Source organism: Pangasianodon hypophthalmus, chromosome 12 (genome assembly GCF_027358585.1).
Source record: "Pangasianodon hypophthalmus isolate fPanHyp1 chromosome 12, fPanHyp1.pri, whole genome shotgun sequence".
Lineage (NCBI taxonomy): Eukaryota > Metazoa > Chordata > Actinopteri > Siluriformes > Pangasiidae > Pangasianodon > Pangasianodon hypophthalmus.
Genome location: NC_069721.1, coordinates 19,334,175 through 19,351,258, shown reverse-complemented (window position 1 = coordinate 19,351,258; position 17,084 = coordinate 19,334,175).

Below are 17,084 nucleotides of genomic sequence, written 5' to 3'. Positions count from 1 at the left end.
TACCCGATTCATGACGTAAGTGTTTCAGAGTGTGTAAAACACTAGACAGGGCAGATGCTCCTTGCTGTATTATACTAAGTGTGCCAGTGTTTGCACAGGAGGTAATGGGCTACAGGCAGTTGGAATGAGGCTCAGTCCCAAGCTACCAATCAGTGAAAGAATACCCACAACCCCAACAGAGGTCCACTCAAATCCCTTAGCACTGTCTGTCCTATTCCTCAGGGATTCTCCTTTTGAAATCTTCATTTCGCTTTGTTCAAGTCTTTCAGGGCTGTTGCAATTTTAATAGAAGAATGATATATTCATTCAGACGTTGCCATGAGCAAAATTGAATCCATCTTTTTCTGAGAGTGTGTTCATTTCTCCCTCCCTGCCTCCATCAGACCCCGCTGTGATTAAGCGAATATGCTCGCCTGGATCCAAATCAAATCACCCCACACAAATGACCAGCCATATCAGTGTTTTCCAGACTAAGTTGACGTGCCATTTCATTTTAATACCAAGAGGAAGTCTTGCAATGAAATGTCCAAGTGACATTTTTGTATTTGTACTGTTCAGTAGAAATTAGTTCCTTCCTCAAGCTTTCAATGTGATCCCTTCTTTGGCTTTTGGGTGACTTCAGTCTTATATACAGGATATTATAATACATTGGATATCTATATAAACCTTTTTGGACATTCATATTCTGGTGTTTTCCCCCTGCACTTCGATACCCGACTTTGGATAGTACATCTTCCAACTTGACCCACTAATTTCAAGGATCAGACTAGCAATGGAGTTAAACTGTATGGCCAAAAATTTATGGACACCTGACCAACATGCTCATTTGTGCTTGTTGAACATTACATTACAATGTTGGTCCCCTCTTTGCTGCTCTAACAGTCTCCACTCTTCTGGGAAGGCTTCCACTAGATGTTGGTACGTGGTTGTGTGAATTGTTGCCAATTCGGCCACAAAAGCATTACTGAGGTCAGGCACTGATGCCGTGCGAGGAGGTCTGGGGTGCAGTCAGCGTTCCAGTTCATCCCAAAGGTGTTCAGTGGGGTTGAGATCAGGGGTCTGGGCAGGCCACTTGAGTTATTCCACTCCAACCTTTCAAACCTTGTATTTATGAACCTCGATTTGTGCACATCCACATTGTCAGGCTGGAACAGGTTTGGGCCCCTTAATTCCAGTGAAGGGAAAACTTAAAGCTACAGCATACAAAGATATTCTTGACAACTGTGTGTTTTCCACTCTGTGGCTACAACTGTGTGTTGAAGACCCATATTTGGGTGCGATAGTCAGTTGTCCACATACTTTTGGCCATAGAGTCTACTTCTATTGAAGATCTCATTTGTATGTTCCCTGACTCATTTCTGCAAATCCTGGCTTTACCCCATTCTCTCAATTTCATGATAACCTTATTGTACTGATAACACATAGAGCAGAGACTTGCACTTCAGTAGCAACCCTCAAATTGATAGCATTTAAAGATCAACCTGATAGACTCTCACTAAAATCAACACTGACGAAATTATTGCATGATGGTTACGCTTGAAATGGGGCTTGGGAATTTCAATTGCCTTTTTACACTTTCTTTCTTAGCCTCTTCCCTGTGAGAAAAGGGACATTCTCCAGAACATTCTCCAGTTCAAGCGAGAAAGCTTGTAATATTAGGTCACTAGGCATATGCACAGTGTAGTACTCGGGTGTTACACACCCATGGTAGTTAAACAGGGTTCATAGGACCCCAGTTATATAAGTAACCAGTTTTACACCACCATTTTCTTGCACGAGTAGTTGGGACTGGACTTCCATACAGCCACCGTACCATTAGGTATGGAGAAGTTTCATTATGAGTACATGCACTGTTCCTGGGAGTCAAACCTGAATGCTAGCAGTAAAACCTATTTCTGTACTACTAACCTTTTATTTTAATGAGTGCCGTGCAGAGGTCTTTTCCAGATAAAAAAAAATGGATTGATCTGGGTTTGGAAGCACAATTTAAGCCAATCACCAGCCTAATCGAGTTTATCTTTCCATTGATCCCATTGATTACATGCAAGTAATGCAGGCTCCACTGAGAAGGCTTGACAGTTAGATGGATGTGCGGGGGAGGGAGTTTCATTCCTGCCTTATTGACCAGGACCCTGTAATCACTGATCAATGACTGCAGTCCAACTCATTGTTCAGACAAGTAGTCCCAGTGCTGTGGTAGCAATTAGGTTGCTTCATTGTTATTACCATAGCTTATCTTGGATCCAAGTCTCTATGCATCAAGACTTACCCATTCAACAGTAACGCTAGGTATACACCAATCAGCCATAACATTGAAACCACTGAGAGGTGAGGTGAATAACATGGATTAACTCATTACAGTGACACCTGTCAAGGGGTGGGATATATTAGGCAGCAAGTGAACAGTCAGTTCTCAAAGTTAATGTGTTGGAAGCAGGAAAAATGAGCAAGTGTAAGGATCTGAACGACTTTGAAAAGGGCAAAATTGTGATGGCTAGATGACTGGGTCAGAGCATCTCCAAATCGGCAGGTCTTGTGGAGTCGTCCCGGTATGCAGTGGTTAGTACCTAGAAAAAAGTGGTCCAAGGAAGGACAACCGGTGAACCGGGAACAGGGTCATGGGCGCCCAAGGCTCACGCCCACAAAAGAGCTACTATAGCACAAACTGTTGAAAAAGTTAATTCCGGCTATAATAGAAAGGTGTCAGAACACCCAGTGCATGGCAGCTTGCTGCGTATGGGGCTTGTAGCCACAGACCGGTCAGAGTGCCCATGCTGAGCCCTGTCCACCGCCAAAAGAGCCTATGGGCACATGAGGATCAGAACTGGACCATGGAGCATCATGTGGATGGCCGGGTGCGTGTGTGACACTTACTTGGGGAAGAGATGGCACAAGGATACACTATGGCAAGAAGGCAAGTTGGTGGGGGCAGTGTGATGCTCTGGGCAATGTTCTGCTGGGAAACATTGGGTCCTGGCATTCATGTGGATGATACTTTGACACGTACCACCTACCTAAACAAGTACACCCTTCATGGCACCAGTATTCCCTAATGCCAGTGGCCTCTTTCAGCAGGATAATACGCCCTGCCACCCTGCAAAAATTGTTCAGGAATGGTTTGAGGTACATGATGAAGAGTTCAAGGTGTTGGTCTCCAAATTCCCCAGATCTCAATCTGATCGAGCATCTGTGGGATGCGCTGAACAACAAGTCCGATCCATGGAGGCCCCAACTCACAACTTACAGGACTTAAGGGATCTGCTGCTAATGTCTTGGTGCCAGATACCACAGCACACCTTCAGAGGTCTTGTGGAGTCCATGCTTCAATGGGTCAGAGCTGTTTTGGCGGCACCAGGTGGCCCTACACAAAATTAGGTAGGTGGTTTTAATGTTATGGCTGATCAGTGTAGGTCAAACTATGAGGGAGACATAAGTTTACATTATTCATTGGTAAGATTGTTTGTATCCTGTTATCTTCTGTCATATAAAATCTGTTAACTTGGAAGAGCAGTGGCAAACACACCAAAACTCAACTATTGTAACAAATTCTATAAAGCTTTGCTTGCATTAAGCCAATTCTCTGAATTTTTCCTAAACCGTATTTATTAGCTGTGTAGGGCTGTTTGTCACATGCCCTCTGCAGTGTGCCATATGAACATTTATTTCCATCTGACACAGTTTCATTTGTTTAGGTGCTTACTGAGTAGTGCTTTGGTTGTAAACACCTCTCTTACATAACGAAATAGAGAGACACTGACAAATCACCCTCTGCTGTGCATTTTATTTCAAACTCAGTCTCTGTTGCTTTAACACTGTTCAATGCGCTTAGAGATACTGGCAAGACTGTGTGTGCATGATGGGTTAATGACGATTGTAGTAATGATTTTTTTAAGAAAATAGATTCCAATTGATTTTACCTTTTGCAGCTTGAGAGTTATTTTTGACCTTTGTAGAATGACAAGTGGTCTTAAAAATAAATAGTTTTTATAGGGAACAGGATTCAGACATACAGTACATGATACACAATCCAGATCTCAGATGTGAAGGCTGCTTATCTGAGGTTCCTTATTGACTGACTGCATGCACCAGCAGGCAGCTAAATCAACCACATCTAAACTGTTGTGTTAATTGTTTACTCCTCTCAATTGATGAGCGTGATTGGCTGGCTGATGGATTATAAATTTATTACATTTACCACAGGTGGAACCACTTGGACATGGTCAGTTTAATACTGATGGTGGAGGGAAAAAATAACATGGTACCAAAAGATATTTAGACCAGATTCTCTATACTGGGAATATATATAGGTCGAATATTTGGAGATAAACAGGTCAAAATTATATTTTCGTTGAATTTCTGACTTGGAAATAACATCTATAATGTGTGTGTGAACAATGTGCATATGTTTTTACTGTGTGGAAATAAGATACATCTGCTTGGCTGTTATGTTAGCTGTTTTTAATTGGCTAGTGGACATAATGATCACCTTGGACGATACATAAAATCTCTTAAATCAGAAACGATACGTGTATGCCCTCTTATGGGTTGATTATTCACTCCCTGTTACCCAGCTAATCTCTCATAAGTGGTCTCAATCAGTAGGTTACAGATCAGTGTGTTCAGTAATTGTACATCATAATTATGTCAAGCATGCAATGTGGACTTCTTCTAGAGAGATTCTAGGGAGAATAAAATGCTTATGAAAATATGTTGGTAGCTATAAAGAGCTGAGATATTAGACCAGAGGCAGTGAAGAGCAGAATGTCTCCCATGGAATGTCTTGCATTCTCATATTATGCTTCCAATCTAAATTTTATAGCAATATTTATTAGAAGTTGCTACTAACCTCATCATGGATGCACTGCGTAAAATGTATAATATTTTGTGACTCTCATTTTGACTACTTATTTGAGCAGCATTCATACTGAGGAATTAAATGTTAAGTGCTGGCCTGTGTAACATTAATGCAAATAAACAAGAATAAATGAATAAATAACTAAGCTGAGGTTAGTCATCAGTGTAAAAGTTTCTGCTTGACTTCTGAATTCTAGTGGCTTGTGTACAATAATTTATTAGGCCACAGGCAAAATTCACAAACCTCCACTGGAATTGTGAGAAATACTTCTAAAACACCCCCTGGCCTGGAGGCATCTTAATCAAACAATAAGTGTGATTTTCCATGTTACTTTTATCTTAACTTCTTGTTCTTTTATCATTTTTGTGTTTTATTGAATGCTTTCTCTCCATCTCTTTTCATACAGGATCATGAATCTTGCTGTACTTTTCAGTTAGTTCCAGGGAGGGGTTACCTTGGCAACCATCATCATATGCAAGGACTAGGGGCTGATCATAGTGAATGCAGATGAGGTGGCGAGGCTCTGCAGGCCTTTCGTTCCACCACATTCAGCATGCAAATGGTACAATTTTCAGCGTATTTCACTCATCTCTAGTTAATAAAGCACCCTCAGTGATATCAAATTTTTGTATACATGTATTTTCTTTTGTCCATCTAAATGTCCAATACTGCAGTGGTTTATTTTTTTTTTATCATTGGTACAGGATCGTCAACTGGCAGACTGTGCTCTGGCTGAGGACCCTGCAAAGTATTTCTGCCGATTGAACTGAGTACTTGAAAAATATTGTAGCAGAGCTGATCAGCATATGGAAAATCTTGCACTAGTTCAGCAACTTTGTTTTTTTTAAACTTTACAACTTTCGTAGCAGATCTTCTGTTGTGGCTTGTTGCAGCTCATTGAGAAAGGGAAGTGACTCGATTTTTTAAAATTTTATTTACCTTCTCTTGTCTGATTGGTCAAGTGACATCACGGCTTGTTTAAACACACACACACACACACACACACACACACACACACAAAAAATGTTGAAATGTCAAAAAGATGATTGGACAGAGAAGTTTATTCACCACTGTAAGTTCAAAATAGATTCTTAGTGTCTAATCTCTAGAAAGTCAAAAAGTTAGTGCCAGTTTGAAACAAAACATTCAAACTGATCTCTAATTTATAGCCATAAACTAATCTTTAATGGTAAAGCATTAAAATGCCATTTGATCAGATTAGTTGCTTATCTGGACTTTTATGAGTAAGGAATTTGATGTAGCTGGACGTTTGCATATTTTAGCTGAATGCCCCTGCTGTAGAGACAGTGAACCCAATGGGAGCCAAAGATTGTTTTTATTAGATTTTTTTCTCCCTATATTCCTATCATGCAACCCAAAACAATATATCCTGTCATCTTTTTAGATAGTAACTGTGCAGGTAAGATACAACACCTACTATTACATCACATAGACACAAAAATAAATCTTTAAACAAACTCGCAAGTTTGCTAGAGGGATAGGATTAAATCCTGAGATTTTAGGTTATTGGGGTTCCTGTATTTTGACATTTCCTTAATCATCCTTCAGCGGCCTCATGAAAACTCAGGACCCCAGCCAACTGCCTGCCCTGTGTGTCCTGTAGCTACTGTAACATCTCAGAACATTTAGTCGTAGCTCTTTGTTCTTCCTACTCTCTTACACTTGTTTCTGGCCAGTTGGTTCAATTTTAGTTCTGCAGCACTTATATTACTGTCAGCTCCTTTAACAGCTAGATTAATTGGACTGTATTCACTCTCACTTTGTAAGTTGCTTTGGATAAAAGAGCCTGCCAAATGAATCATCCTGCTTTAACATATCTTGAGTATTAAACTGATGGCAGTAAACTCTGCTTACCAGTATACTACAGTCATCACTGAAAAAAGGGAGAATTAATACACTGTGCATTTTGTCAGTTAACATTAATACGCTTTTAAGGGCACTGCAATTTTAAATCGGATATATTCAGCTCTCTTATTATCCTAATGATATTCAGAGAGCTTGGCCCTTTGTTCTGAGAGTAGCCAGTCAGGAAAACTCGCCTCCAACACTGCAGAATTCACCATGACAATATGAATGATCAAGCTTGATCAATTAAGCCCACAGTGATATAATGCCATATGCATCTTGTGTTCAGATCAGTGTGTTCAGTAAGCCTGTGCTGTGGCATCTCATTAGATGTTGAATAAACTTTGAGTGCAGTTCTAACGGTTTTTATATACAGGTACCTTTTTTCACTCATCAGTAGCAGTCATGCTTTTTATATGCAAGGTTTCAAACTATTAGCACCCAGCAAGCCTCAGTCTCCAGGTGATCCACTGCTGATGTAAGCTGTAAGAGTTCGAGAAGTGTTTGGCTCCACCTGTCATACATCAGAAATGAGAAAATCTCCTCCCAAATGCATGAACTAGTATAGGCAGTTTTGCATTTCTGAGTAAAATAATTTACTAATATCCTTATAATATATGTCAGTTTTTGTGCTCCTCATAAATTGTGCTAAATTCAGTTATAATGTAGTCTCAGCCTCAGACACAACTGTTATTTTTTTTATTATTTATTTTAAACCCCCCAAAAAGAATATTCAATGCTTTTATGAATCAAATTGGCCCTTCTGGCCAATTTGAGTAAGATTGGATTATTAACAGAGGGTCCCTTGAGGACCCTACTATTCAAGTTTTGCGATGATAGGTCAGTGTTAACCCCGTCAAAAGCCTGCTGAAAACTGATTGGCTGATGATGGCCATGTTTTTTAAGTAATCAGGTCATCATCAAAATCCTCTTACAGATTAGCCACATTTTAGCTCAATCAGTCTTATTGTTGCTGAGAAACAGTTACATGAACTCGCAGATGCCCTCTGAATCTTGCCCTGAGTATGCCTTTCAAGTTTCATGGGAATCCATGCACCCAACTGATTTTCCGAAGATATGGCAAAAATCCTAGGACTAGTTTACAAAAGTAGGTTTGGCATATTTTGCAAATTAGGTCAAAATCTAAGCAGGTGGGGCTTAATGGTCCAAAGAGCAGGGTTAGAATTAGCCACAGAATCAGACAGTTAAAGAGTTTAGTCTCTAGGCCTCAGAGTTCTCAAGGTATGACCTAAAACTTATAATGTTATGCTATAGATCTCCCATTAGGCCAAACAGGCCCATCTCAGCTTGCCTGAGTAGCACATACCTATTGAACAAATTTCACATCTCTACCACTTATGGTTTGGTCTGCACAATTCATTTTAGGGGAGAAAAATAGAATAGGAAAAACCTAGCTCCTGGGTGCTGAAACAGAAAAACATTTGCCCTATCATTCAAGAGATCGCAAGTTTGAATCCTGACAATGTCACAACCATCCATGGTCAGGAGCCAAGGAGAGTAAAATTGGCCATGCACTCAGGGTGGCAGGGATGGCATCCTCTCTCTCTCCCCTGTCAATTAGAGTGGCATTAGCCAATCACAGGTGCCCGTGAGGTCATGCATGCAAAATAGGGCAGATAGCACTTTCTTCTAAGTGTGTTATGCTGACCTATGATGCTGCATGTGCAGCAGTTCGAAAAGTTGTGGAGGTTGGCTTCATGTGTCTTGGGGAAAGCACATGCTTGCCCCACACTCCCTGGTTAGTAGTTATCATGTGATGGGGAGAGTTAGCTAGTGGGTTGGAATTGGCAAGCCCAAATTGGGGAGATAAAAATAAATATTGGGAAAAAAACAAATACATAAAATATTGGGGAAAAAAACAAATACATAAACCAATATGGTGCTTGGACCCATAATTACACTTGGAAACAGACCTTAAAGCCCCTTCACATTCAGTATTCAGTCCAGTTTGCTTTGTGCAGGCATAAAGACAAAACAGTCAGACCTCAGCCCCCTGCCTGGGGTATTCCAAGTTCCAATCCCTAGTGATGATTGCAGTATGAATCCGATTTAACCTGATTTGACTGAAATGCAGGCTCTGTACAAGATATGCATTATGGGTTGTGAGAAGTATTTATTGACATGTGAGCTAAAATCAAATGGATGACAAACCTAAAGAATCGATTTCACTTTGAATTGGATTAGGCAAACAATCTACTAGGTGGGAAAGTGCCCATATAAGCTGTCCATATAAGACTGAATACCAGCCCGCCATTAAATATTTAATGAATCAAGAACAAAGCATCCTCTCGAACAGCAATATATATTGTTGATTGTTTACCCTAGTGGTAGCTCCATAAAATGGAGCTGATCATTACTCTCTAAGTTGTAAAACAGCCAAGAAAAATGAGTCTATTTTACAGAATTAGGCGCTCCCACTTGCGCGAACTGTATTCACTCTTCCCTCATGAAGTTCTCATATTTGAAAATGATAATGTCTCAAAACACTTCGCTAAAACTAAATTCAAGAGTGGCTTCATGAACATCATATCAAGTTGAAATCCTCCTGTGGCCTTTCCAATCATATAAACATAAACGAATCTTTATAAAATTCTGGTGCGTAGAATAGAGACTCTATTCTTTGTTGATGAGACTGGCACACAGCTGATACAGTGGAAACCAACTGTGTGTGTTTAATTACTGATGTCTAAATGTTTCACACATACTGTGCTTTTTTATTTGATTCTTCAAATACATTTTGTTATTATAATTACCTTATTCATATCTAGCTTAATATTGCATGTACTAGTGCATATTTCAGTTATATACAGAGCTCAAATATGCCTTTCCTATCTGGGACAGAATAACATGGCTGATTTAACCATCAAATGAATAGACTGACGCAGAATTCTCCCACCAGGCAGTGCTTTTGTTTTCACTGAAGCCTTCTTGTTCTTTCAGTTTATCTGGGTGATGCATTAGCTGTATGCTCTCACCTGATATGGTCACATTGTGTCTGCTGGGAGAATGGGGGTAAAAAAAAAAAAAAAAAAAAAAAAAAAAAAAAAAAAAGGTCAGGCCTACTCAGTGCAGCCAAATCAAGTTAACATTTTTATCAATCCTACAGGTAAGTAAATCTATCTGCACTAAATGCCTAATCTGCCAAGCAATGAATATGAAACGATATGTGGTATTTTACCACAGAATGCATGTCTCTGACGAAAATAGACATAATGTGAAAAACAATGATGTGATGACAGGTATTATTACTATTGTCACTGCATAAGTTGTTTTCAAATACAGGAAGAGAAAATTCTTTCATTCTTTAATCAGTCCTTGGCCAGGGTGTTTTTCTAAATCCTACAGCAGTGACTCCTTTCATTGATATGGTGGGAATTTATCATTTACATTACAAGTTGGGGTTCACTTATATCAGCTGATTAGAAAACAAAAGTATGTTTAACTATACAAGGGTCCGAATAGAATTGTGTAACGAAAGTGTGGTGAAAAATTTGGACTCCATATGAAATTCTCTGTCTCTCTTACACATGTTTATGCAAGTGATGGTTACTCATCGCTCCATTTTGTGTAATTAAAAAAGCGATCCTCTTTTTTTCATTCTTAAATAAACAAGGAGGTTTGACTGCATTGCAACGCCCAGCGTCTTTATAAACTCCAGTTGCTGCCCTCGCAATTAGGCCACGAAGGGACGTCGCTAGGAGACACTTAATTCTCTTGAAGTGGAGATGTTTCACAGTAATGCTGTCCAAAGTGTGCCAATCATACTCGCTCTAACCTCATACACATGCACATATGGTCTTTTTTATCCCAAAAGTAGGCCAACATCTGCATACAGCCTGCAAACAACTCCTTATGTCTTATTTCTGTCAATCAGTTATGCAACCTAATTAAAAAACAGAGACAGTCTTTAAAAATATGAGATGTGAAGAGCAAACTGAAGCTTGTCTGCTGTCTGTGCATGCGCTCCATGAAGGGTAGCTATAATGCAGAGAAACCTTGTGATTTTTACAGTTCCGCGCACTGTGACTGTGTGATCCTGCAGCAGTCTGCCAGTCCATCACTGAGCTGATCATAGAACAGCATAGGATTTACAGACGGAACTAGCTGCTTGACTTTTGCTAGCTAGCTAGCTAAAATACAAGCGTTGCTTGAAGGGGAAAGGCTACTCCACTGTGAATTCTCACAGTGTTAAACGTGTGAAAAACATTTGGCACTAGGCTGGAGGACGTTAACATTCTAGTTAGAACACAGACCAAAGAAGAATTCATAGATCCATCAAAAATGTACCCACCAAGAGCAAGCAGAAATGTTGAATGACTCACTCTCACGCGAATGTGATATACAAAAATACACAGAAACGCACCAACCATGCACTGTTAGTCACTGTTTGTCACTGTTTGTTGACTATAACACTTTACAACTGGCCATCAATACAAATTCCACAACACAGACAAATCAGCTGGCTATCATTCAGTGGCTTCACACCAAATAATTTCCTTAACTGTTCAGCAAAAAAAAAAAAAAAAAATCTGAATTCATTTTATGTGATGATGTTTAACATATCTGAGCTGGCATCATTGTTGCCAGGTCTTTTCAGGGGAAAGTAGCTAATGCATGCTCAAACCTTCACCAGATGATATCACAGACTAATATACATATTCATTGGATCATTGTGATTGTTTGTATATCAAACCGCATTACATGAAAAGACTGAACAGCATTGAGTTTTATCACGAGTGGAAATAACAGATTAGAAATTATTTTGAATGGAAAGAAGTCATTTGCTCATGGCACCATAAACTATTGAACTATTTATGTATTTACAAAATACCATAATTTGTATAAAGGACACAATATACACAGAGGAAACGGTTACTGAACATAAGTGCAACTCAGTAAGGCTTTACCCACTGGTGGTGAGTCGCTCAAAAGTCGCCAGATTTGTCACTAGACTCTTTGGCAAAATAAACTTGCTAAAAGCACTCTCGAGCCAAAGTCATTCAGCTGGCAACGCTGGCTGGAGTATGACAAATACATACAAAACTCCTGCCAATTCTGACCCAATGCCCCTGACAATAGTATGTTTTTCCTCATTTTCAACAAAGAAAATGCACTGTAGTTTAAAATAAAGCAAGCCATCTTTAAAAGCAGTGGCAGCGTCGACTGAAAAAGAAAGCCATATTTCCAGGAAACTAAGCCAGTTAAATGCTAAAGCTAATCGCAAAACATTATGCTGTTTAGAAAGCAGCAAAGCCACAAAAACATGGTTGGCATTTGTAGTGTGCTTATCCTGGAATTTAATATTAGCATGTAATTTCCACAAAACATGTAATTATATATGTTTTACCAGAAAAGAGCAAGCTTTTTAGAAAGAAGACCACATTTTATGCTTATATGAAACCCCATAAGATAATAAACTAGCAACAAGGTAAATCTCATTAGCCTGTAATATGCTAAATTACTGCAGATCAACACAGAAATTGCTAATTAAAACATTTTTAAATACTAGGTGTCCACAACCTATTGATGGCCGTATGAATCGGCTAGAAGGAGGGTGTGGGATGGAGAGATGATCAGGCTTAGCAGTGGAAAAAACACAAGTGAGTTTTCTCATATCTAACTGCAAATAGTCTTTTGGAGTTTCCAGGCACATTTTTTTATATTTATATATTAATCTTTAATAGTCAAATGAAGGGTTATGATAAATAGTTTGACATCCCAAAGTGGCAAATGAACAGAGACTCAGAATTCATGAGTACATAATTGACCTCCCACAAATGTAATATATTTTCTGAGGCTATCGTTGCACAAAGCATTTATTAATCTACCATTAATTGCCATCGATGATAAAGGCAAGAGCAAGGCTTTTAGACTATTGAACTACGGGGCTGTGTGTGTCAGAATGGCGAAGTGATTAGAGACACTGTGATACAGAAATGCTTTATTAGATGGCCTTAATTATGCCAACGTTAAGATTTTCAGTGTCTTACATTCTTAATATCACAGCCATGGAGTGCATTATTCCCTAATGATAAACATGACTGCAATTTCAAACTCATTTCTGTGCTGAATTACAGCAGCCTGAACCCTCCCCAAAGGACAGATATAATGCAGAAAAACCTTGAGTTTCATTACTACTCAGAAAGGCAGCTTCTTTTCTCCTGCACCAAAGCGAAAGGCATATGGGGAGAACTGAGCCTAAGTGTAAATGCTGAAGTGAAATATTTCACAAATTATGAATGATGAGTTTCAGTGCATGTCCTAGATGCAGTAGAATGTGAATTCCCCGCAGTCTGCATACAGAGCGATGGCCTACACATAGAGAATGCATGATTAGTGTAATGGGGTTGATAGTTTGGAGTAATGCTGCCCCCATCTGTTAGCTCTGTGAGCTCGAGTCATTTCTCACCCAAAAATACACGTAAATAAGGGCTTTCCTCTCCTCAACACGCACAATTCTGCACAGTTTAGTGGTATTTTTGGTTCTTTCAGCTTTGCATATTTGACATGTGTCTTAATTTAGGGATTGGTAATGTAATAGAGAATAAATCTACGTTAGGACTAATTATGACATTATTGGGCAATATGTATGGGGGCATGGGAAAACCCTTCACGTGTTCAAATTTCAACATTTTCTACTATATAGGCCTACAATTCTGAAAAATACAGAATACATTTACTTAATATTTTATAACTTTACCTACTTATGGAAAAACATTACTGCCAAATTTGAAAGCATCATAACTTGACAATGTGAAATAAGTTATCACTTTGATTATCAGCAACAAAATCCAAGGCAGAGGCTGTCTGAAAGAAAACCAGACCACAACGTAAACCAGACCATCAAAATATATATTTATTATTTTAGACTTGCATAGTGAAAAAAGTACAAAGATCAGTGAGTTAAAACAGACCAGTGAGCAGATGTTTCAGCCCGCAGCTTTATTCAGTGCTCACCTAACAAACAACACTTCTTCCTTACATTATCAGCAACATCCACATTAATCTCTGTCTCATCACCTGAGGTAAAAGTCACTTAACTCATTTAAGCACAATGATTGACTGATCTCTGTCCAATTTTATCAGCCATCATCATTCTGTTTTGACAATATGATAGCCAATCATCATTACGTTTGTTTTTTAGAATTTAGACAAAGTGACATCTGTAGGGTTTCCAAAGCAGTCCTGTTTAGGCCACGCTCACCTCTGTTTTAAATCTGAACATAGATACAGATATAGAAAGTGGCACTGCGTTACACTCCTAGTCTATAGGTAAGTCTGTTTGAGAGCAAGTGAATTCGAGACTGTATTGCACTGGGAACTATAATAAGGTTTCTGATTTACAGATTGTGGGGGATTTGGCTGGACATCAGTGATGCAGTCAGTCTGAATAATGAATCCCCTTGGCCAACTCTGGAGTTTTAAATTTCTGCTGCGCTGCTTTATCCTTGCATGTTTATTGCAGTCCTTGCTGGAGTACAACGATTAAAATGAACCACTTTATACAGACTAGTTGTTTTTGTTTGTTGTAGTGTACAGTTAGTGCAAGTAGATAGAGAGGCAGATTCCAATCATCACTGTGGCACAACCAGAGGAGTTAAAGTACCCAAATTCTTTATTCAAGTAAAATTGCAATTACTCATCTACATAAATCATCTGGTAAAAGTTGAAGTACAGCTTTAAGTTCTTCTCTCATGTTAAGAAGTATAAAAAAGTGATTTCTATTATTAATGATAGATTAGATCAAATTTAGGAGGATAGGAACTCCCTGAAGCTGTGTGATGCTTGCAGCTTCTGGACGCATCCTGGACACATAACTTAAAAGATTCAGTAATGTGGCTCAGAGGTCCCCAGCCCTGATATAGTCCTGCATAATATCCATACTTACATGTTTTTCCTGTTTCAGGTTTCAAGTTTATTTGTCATGTGCACAATATGTCAGACAATCATACCTGCACAGTCAATCCAATAATTGAACTAATTAACAGCCCTTACCGAGTTGAAGTGGGCATGTCAGAGAAGGGAAAGTACTAAAACGCTAAACGCACAGTGCAGGGGTTCTCCAGAACTGGAGTTGTGTGGAGTAGCACACTTGTGTAGAGGAACTCTAAGACACACATCTTTTTCTTTGCTTTCCACTAGAGGGAGACAGTGACTTTGCCTTCAGTTAACACTAATCTAATAAAGAATACAGTATGACCTTTTATCACTTCATTAATCAAATATACTGAACCTGTAATAATATTTGTTCCTGTTCTCTTTTGCTATATTCCAAGGATGTTTCACTTGCAGTATCTATACACATCCAACCCCATTACACCCTACCTATAGTACAACATAGTACTGGGGTAACTGTTCATCCATTTACTTCCTGTGACAAATGTCAGTCATGTAAAGGTTATTATGTAAACTCTACTTTCCTGTCATTTGTAGTGGCTCTCAAAATTTTTGCATCCAGGGTTCAAAGCTCTTCCTCTAGGAAGAGTGTACAGCATCAATCACCACAATATATGTATCCATACATCACCGCCTGAGCAAAAGTTTAAGTGACATATCCTTACTCTTACCCCCCACTCCATCCATTTTCATCCATTTTCCATACCGCTTCTACACAGGGTCACGGGGGAGCCCGAAGCCTATCCCAGGCAACTCGGGGCACAAGGCAGGGGACACCCTGGACACGGTGCCAACCCAATGCAGGGCACAATCGCACACACATTCACACACCCATTCACTCACTACAGACAATTTGGAAATGCCAGTCAGCCATTTGTCAGAATACACACTGACAAAGTAAGTGGTTATTGTTTGTTGTAAATATTAGTGTTTTATTTCTCATATTTCATTTTTGTTATCCTCAATGTTTTTTTCCCTATGCTTTGGCAATATTGTACTATTTACATTCATGCAAGTAAAGTTACTTTGAACTGAACTGAGAGAGAGAGACATAGTCAGGTTTTCCAGCAGAGTTGGGCTGCTTTTGAACTCCTATTTCATATCTGTTTCCTCTGTGTTACTGCTTGAATGCAGTTGTGTCACTGAATTGGTCTATTAATTCTTCAAGCTGTTCTTTATTTAGAACAATAGCCTATCAATAGCCTATATAATATGAAATATTTTAAATTAAAAAAAACTTATTTCTGGGAACTTTGTGTTACTAAACAACAATAATATACTTTTTGCAATGCAAGTCATGGTAATGGACTTCTAAGAGTTTGTAAGGAGAGGGTGAGTTTTAAAATTGCGCTGTTTTTTGGGGGGATTCTTTGGAATGCAGACATGGCAACCCAAACAGCAGCGACAGAGACAAGCGCTTAACAGCGCGTGGTGAGCCAATCAGTGAGGGGAATTCCGACTCTTTTCAGGGAGTCGGATCATTTCACTCAACTCGCCAATAAGAGTCGACTCCCAAACGGCTCAGTGCTATTTATATCTAAACCAGACAAATATTTTGATCAGTGAATATCTCCTTACTGTAACTATTGTTTCATGAAATCTTACTCCTCTTTAATTAACATTATAATATTACTCTGCATTGTACTTATTTTATAAATTAAATAATTTGTAAAATACACACTGACAAATACAACAGGCTAAGAATCCCTGCATCAGTGTAGTTTTGCCTGTTCAGATGTTGAAAAGATTCAATTATCCTGCAAAAGAGTAAGGCTATTGCTTACATCTTTAAAAAAAATAATAATAAAATAAAAATAACGGCTCATGTTCACCTTAAAAATGGCGACTCAAAGAACCGACTCGTTCACAAGCGAAACGACACATCACTTGAATCAGTATCAAAATGTTTGGACATGGCTTTCTGGAAGCTGTGTTGTATCTGAAAAATGTTGTTTACATTTGTTGCATTATTAATTCCTCGTTCGCTCTGGTATACCCAAAACTGAACACATACAGTCTTCTTTCTAATCTTAGTATCTTCATAAGGGTCCAAACGGGTCTGCCTCATAAACCTAAAGACCTAAATACCACATTTACTCCATAACAAACACAGTGAAAAGTGTAGCATGGGGCTAACATACTCATAGAAGATGTAGCACGGGGCTAACGTACTCATAAAACACACATTATAGGCTACAGTATCTAATGTATCACCAAGAAACTCTGAAAACTGTGTAAAGCGGGTGGGATTTAATTCTGTCTATAGGAAACAGAAACTTTTAAAAGTTTCACCTTGCCTTAAATGTGTTCACTGGGCTGCAGTGGGCTCAGCTCGGCCTGCACCTCCACACACAGCTGTCTGACCTTAATATTACTGATGGGAATTCCGGCTCTTTTAAGTGAATCATATGGATCATCTCACCAAGAAGAGCCGACTCTTCCGTTC